The sequence below is a fragment of the Python bivittatus genome, unplaced genomic scaffold (genome assembly GCF_059951505.1).
Source record: "Python bivittatus isolate LINGU-HERP-01145 unplaced genomic scaffold, Pbiv_v1 ctg000980_np1212, whole genome shotgun sequence".
In the NCBI taxonomy this organism is placed as follows: domain Eukaryota; kingdom Metazoa; phylum Chordata; class Lepidosauria; order Squamata; family Pythonidae; genus Python; species Python bivittatus.
In genome coordinates this window covers 948,578-954,577 of record NW_028277125.1, presented here as the reverse complement: position 1 = coordinate 954,577, position 6,000 = coordinate 948,578, and positions in this window count along the sequence as shown.

Here is a 6,000-nt window from a genome sequence, read left to right as displayed (position 1 = left end):
TCTCCTGGCCACACTGGCCCTGGACTTTTGTCTGTTGTCCAGCGCCTCCATGCTTCCCTTGGGTCTGATGGTCATCTCCTTCAGGTCTCGCCTGGGCCTGAGCTCCACTTGCCATGCATCTTGGTGCACCAGTCTAGCTTGTAGAGGGAAGAGGGAATGGCCTTGAAGGACAGAAGGAACAGCTGCCCCCAAGGCAATGGTCAGATCAAAGGGGCCTGAGCCCAGGCCAAGGAAGTAACGTGAGTAAACGTCTGTCAGGTTCAGCCCAAGAAACTCAGTGGGAAGATTCAGGAACAGTTCAGTTACTTTATTAGCTTATACCTACTAGACAGAATCTCGCCAGACTAACTCTAACCCCCAATGACAGCAACTGAACACTGAATTCCTTAGGGTGGTGCCAGTCTCATCCTCTTAGTTTTCACATGCTCAGGCTGTGGGCTGAGGAGATGCTTGGGATTCCTCTCCCGATGACCTTGGACCTCCTCACTCCAGTCTTCCACCACTTCGACTCGGCCAAGACCTTCCCTCCTTCTCACAAAGATAATGGGAGAGAGGGAGGGGGAAGCACATTCAGACTTGCAAGATTCTGTAACTATACCTGTTATGATAAAAGTAGTCCTAACCTATATGGCATTGACTTTTTAATCTGGTCTACTTTGTAGAGCTGACATGACACCTGACCCTCTCCATGCCACTCAGGCTTGGCACTTGCCATTTCAGGTTACGGACTAAGGGTGACACTAAGTGCGTTGTCTTCTAACGATGCTTCCGTGGAACTTGGGCATTGTTAAACTGAGTTCGGCCTTTGCTACAGGACCCAAATGGAAGGGAGGCAGTCATGAAAGACCCCAATTTACCTTCATGCCCATTCTCCTTGGTGCTCATCAACTTTGCAACGGGATAACGAGAGCCTAAGAAGAGCCTGGCTGGACCGGAGGAAAGCCCGTCTAACCAGCATCTTGTTCAATCCGTGGCACAGATGCCCAACAGGAAACTCAAGACAGAAGGACTCCTTCTCACTCAGGCTCCTCAGCTGCTGGTTTGGGGAGACTGGCCGCCTCTGCCCCGACACCTCATCAGCGGCCTTGGGGAGCTGTTTCTTTAATCCCCCAGGCATTTCCTGGGTTGTGAATCGCCCACCAGGCAGCCATGCTCAGCTTGAGGATGAAAAGAATCTTCCTTGACTTACCTCATTATCTTTATCTCTTGTCACGTCCCCCCATTTTTCCAATGCTAAGTAGCATGAATCATTCCACACAGGGGGTGGCACAGCCCTTGGACGGCTTGATCACTCTTGGTTTCACTGTTCTAGCTCCGCCGTATTCTTCCGAAGCGCTAGGATCTGAACTATACGAATGCTACAAAGGGAAGGGCACAAGAAATGGCTATAACAGCGTTGGTGGCCTTATGTTTAGTTAGTTTCCTTCTGTGTCTCTCACTGGAATCTGGGCTCTCAACGTGCAGCTCCAGCTATCCTCTGGCAAACCGTAGCAATGCTGCAAACCAGGGTCCGCTGATGCAGATTCCAAGGGCTTGCCAAGCGTTCAGGGCAAGCGGGCGAGCGATGCAGCGCCTTCATCAAGCAAACACAGAAGGGCAGCTTAACCCGCCAGGGTTCTCAAGTGACTCAGCTATCGTGGAAGTTACCGTAACGCATGAGGGGCAAGTAAGCACATCAGTGTATCAGCATCCGCTTGGCCAACCCGTTGCTGTCTTTGTGGAATTGAAAGACCGGCCACCCGAAAAGGAGGGCCTCCTGCTGACAGATGTGGATGAGGGAGAGAGCGGGATAAAAGAGAGCCCAGGTGGAAGTTTGTACCTGGAACTCACCTAAAATCAAAAGGAGGGAAGCATGCATGAAGAGGAAGGAGGCAGGGGGACGAGTTGCCCGAAGCATTCCCTCCGAGGCCTGGGACCTGATGCCTTGCAGGAGGAAGGCCTGACTAGATCCTGCTGGGCATCTGCAAGGGACACGCTGCCCCAAGGCCCAGGCCAAATGCCAGCTTCATGTCAAGCCATTGCATCTCACAGGAAGGCGGTCAAAGCAAGCAGAGAGCAGTGTGGGGGGGGGACTGCACATTTTCACAGGCCATGGTGGTTGCTCCATCTTCCTTGCGTTGGGAATTTTGTTTCTGCCTCTCCTTACAGGGCATTCTTCCCAAACTGCCAGCACCGCATTGCCAGCACCACAGCCATTGTGCCACCTGGCAACTGCCATGCTCCTTGAGTCCTTGGGACCCAGACGGGCACTCAATGGCGGGCTTGAATTAGAGTTTTCCCTCCCTCTTCTGGTTTGGTAGCCCTATGGAAGGGCTCGGGTGACCTGTACATCAACAATATGGCTTCTTCTGGCAGACGGGGGAAGGTTGTTGAATGGGGTGCGTGAAAAAGTAGGAACCTTCTTAATGGTTTGGGGGAGAGCCTCTGGGATGGGGGTCTATGCTCCCCTGCTGGCCAGTTTGCTAGTCTCCCAGGGTCGGCCTATGCAGGGCCACCAAGACCGAAGGCGGGCTTCCCCACTGGAGTGGCTTTTCAAGGGGTCATCTGCACAGCCTCTCTCCAGCACACCCTTGATCTTCTCAAGGTCAGGGTAGGAGAGCGCCTTGCTCCTGCTTGAGCCTTACTCTCCCAAGATCTAGAGAGGGTAGCTCTGGAAGCACGGCTCTGTGGCTGGGGAATTCTGGGAGTTGAAGTCCACGCATCTTAAAGTTGTCAAGGTTGAGAAACACTGGCTTACATCTTCAGTGCACTTCTGCAAGGAATTAATAATCTTGTCAGAAATGCATGGAAGTGGGGGGGGGGGGGTGCCAGGGTGTGTGTATGCTGGCTCCAGGGGTGTCCACCTGGGTGTGACTGAAGCCTGTTTTTAGGTGCGTTGCAGCACACACAAAAACCTGGGGAAGCTTCAACTGCACCATCCTGGCTGCCATCTTGACTTTTTTGACCATCCCTGTGGACCCCCCTTGCTGGCATGAATGTCAGAGGCTAGTGGACAGGTCATCAGTGTGGTAAAAAGGGTGGACTCACTCGGGCAAGGGGAAGGGTGCAATCATGCAAAGTAAACATTAGCAAGCCATGCAAGGCTGTTCTCTGGGAAATCACGGCTGCACTATCTTGGTGTTCTTTCTCTTCTGATGTTGCTCAAGTCTTATTCATTCCGAGAGCAAGGTGTGCCCAAAACCTCAGAGAAAGTTCGTGATTTCAGTGCAGTTTTGGCCTGGTGTCATGGAACCTGTAAAAATGCTATAAAACTGGGTGGCTCCTTACAGTTCAAAGGAGCCCTTCCCGGGTCATTCTTGTCCTCACAGAAAAGCTGCGTGACTCGGGTATGACTCACAAATCCAATTAATTAGGAAGCCAGACCATCTCTGTTTGATTTGATGATGTCAGAACCCGGGCAACGCCTGGGGATGGCACACACATCCTTTTCACTAGTCCGTGCTTTGGGCTGTGGAGATGAGGCGAGCCGCTGGATGGACCAGCTGCACTCTCGCCTGGAGTGCCTTGGAACAATGAAGAGAAACTGTCTCTCGGTCACAAGGGATGAATGACACGCCCGTGTGGACCAGGGCAGTTTCCATTTTGCCGCACACACACACAGAGTGGCTGAGAAGGAAGATGGTGCTGACTTACCTAACCTGGTGCCTCTTCTTAGACCATTGTGGAAGCCATGAGAGGGAAAGATTTTCTCAGGGAGGTAGCAGTGGCAGAGGTCCCCCTGATAAGTGGATGTTGCGTGCGTAAGGACCCCTCAGAACTGTTTGCAGCCTTGCATTCTTTCACCGGTATCTGAGCCAGGCTTCCTGCTCCTTCTGTCTGCCCTCGGAGGCCCCATGGGCCCATCTGGAGAGGCGTTTATCAGGAGGAATATTTGGGAGGTGAAGCAGATCTGATCAAAGAAGCACGTCCTCCGGAGAAAAGCCCTCTGATGCTTATGTCCTGTGTGGGACTTTCCCAGAGGATCAGGAGGGACTGACAGCTGCGAACAAGTGGATACTCCACCAGATGAACCTTGTTCCTGATGTGGCCTCAGGCTTTGGGATCTGACCACCTTCATAACTGTTGTGCTACGGGGATGGAATGGCCATAACATTGCAAGGCTGGTAAATTTGCTTGGCAAGGAACTTCCCAACGTTTGTGAAAGTGGAGATTTCATTACAGCTGGGGGATAAAAAGTACACGCAAAGGAGAAGGGAAGTTGGGATGGACAAAGCCCGCAGCCCCTTGTCCAGTCTCTTTCCCATCCCTGAGCTCTATTCACTCCGAGCCTTCCACCTTCCCACCCTAGAAGCGTTGGCCAGGCTCCTGGCTGGACCTCTCCTTGCCCAAGGCTACTGGGTTCCTCTGCCCGTCCTTCGCTTCCTTCTCCAGCCGCTGCCAACTCTGCGCCTCCCACCCGGGTGAGCACCACAGAGGGGTGCCGGAGTTGCGACACGTTTCAGCACAATAGAATATTTCTGCATTTTGTTTCTCTGCCTCATCTTGCCCATGAAGGAATAATAAAACTGCTGGTAACCAATGCTTTTGCTTAGTAGATTTAATTTCTGGATTTTTATACAACAAACTTCAAATTTTTCCTCCCATTTTTTATGGCTTGGTTTTCATTTAAGGGGGAAATGCAACAATATTCATCTCTGGATATGGGCATAGCTTAATTTCATTTTTCTCCAATGGCCATGATGGCTGGGGCTGATGGGAACTGGAGTTCAATGCAAATGATGGAGAAAAGCGGCCTCTTTTCCGGATAATAGTTCTATGGGATTACAAATTCTTGAGGATCCACTTGATTTTCTTTGGTAAAATAACTAATTGTCCAATATGGCTTTAACATTTTAAATCCCACAAATATTAAACATTTTAAGCTTATTTTAATGTATTTGCTGGATGGCCAAGGCTTTACCTTTCTTTTTCAAAAGGGCCTAGGTGGCCCTCATAAAACGATAAAGAAAAAGCCCCATATAATTCAGCCATGCCTTTTACAGCTTCATAACACCCATTGGTTTCTGTAGGGCCCAGGTATAGGCTGAGGAACTTTGTGCTATAACTGAACTTTACCCTTCATACTATAAAAAGATATACAGATAGTGCCCACCTTAAGAATGCCGGGTTTAAGGAGAACCCATAGTTAAGAAAGGAGCCTACTGTAGCAAAATTCAAGTTAAATACACAATGATTCGACTTAAATACACAGTGCTTCAAGTTTATTGCACAACACGGCTTATGCAGTGTTATACAATCATACCGTTCTGGCTTACATACAAATCTGACTTAAGGACAGGCCTTTGGGACGGAACTCAGTCTTAAACAGGGGACTCCCTGTGTTAGAACAATCTGGGTGTACCCCATGCCCCTTGTCAACTTATGAAACTTATGGAAGAAAGATAGAATAAGGAAATAGGCTTTGCAAAAAAGCTGGAAAATTCTGGGTCCAAATACAGACAGCGATACAAAGAATGTTAAAGATTAACATTCAGTTGAAACCAGATTTTGTTTTTGTTGTTGTTGTTGGGACTTATGGACAGTCAACTAAAAGACTCATGGAAAATGGTTTTTATACATGATAACCGAAGCGAGATTATTGTATGCACAAAGATGGAAAGATTCGAAAATACCTACCACAGGGGAATGGTTGGTGAAGATGTCAGAATTTGCAGAAATGGCAAAATGGAATTCGTCTAGAAAAGACAAGAAGTACATTTGTCAGTGACTGGAAACCCTTTATGGACTTTTTGCTGAAAATGAAAAAAAATGGTGATATATGGATTTGATGATTAGAAAGGGTAGAATATGGGAAGAAGGGAATCGTGATGTAACCTTAAAGAGGGAGAACAGGCAATCAATTTATTTATAGCTGCCGTAAGGAAGATCGGAAGCTGCTTCTTTATACTTTTTCCTTTTCCTTTTTCTCTCTTTTTTCTTCTTTTCTTTACTCACCATTTTTCTTTATCCTTTTTTCTTTTTCTTAAGTTTGTATCATTTTTACTCTTGTATAAAATTCCT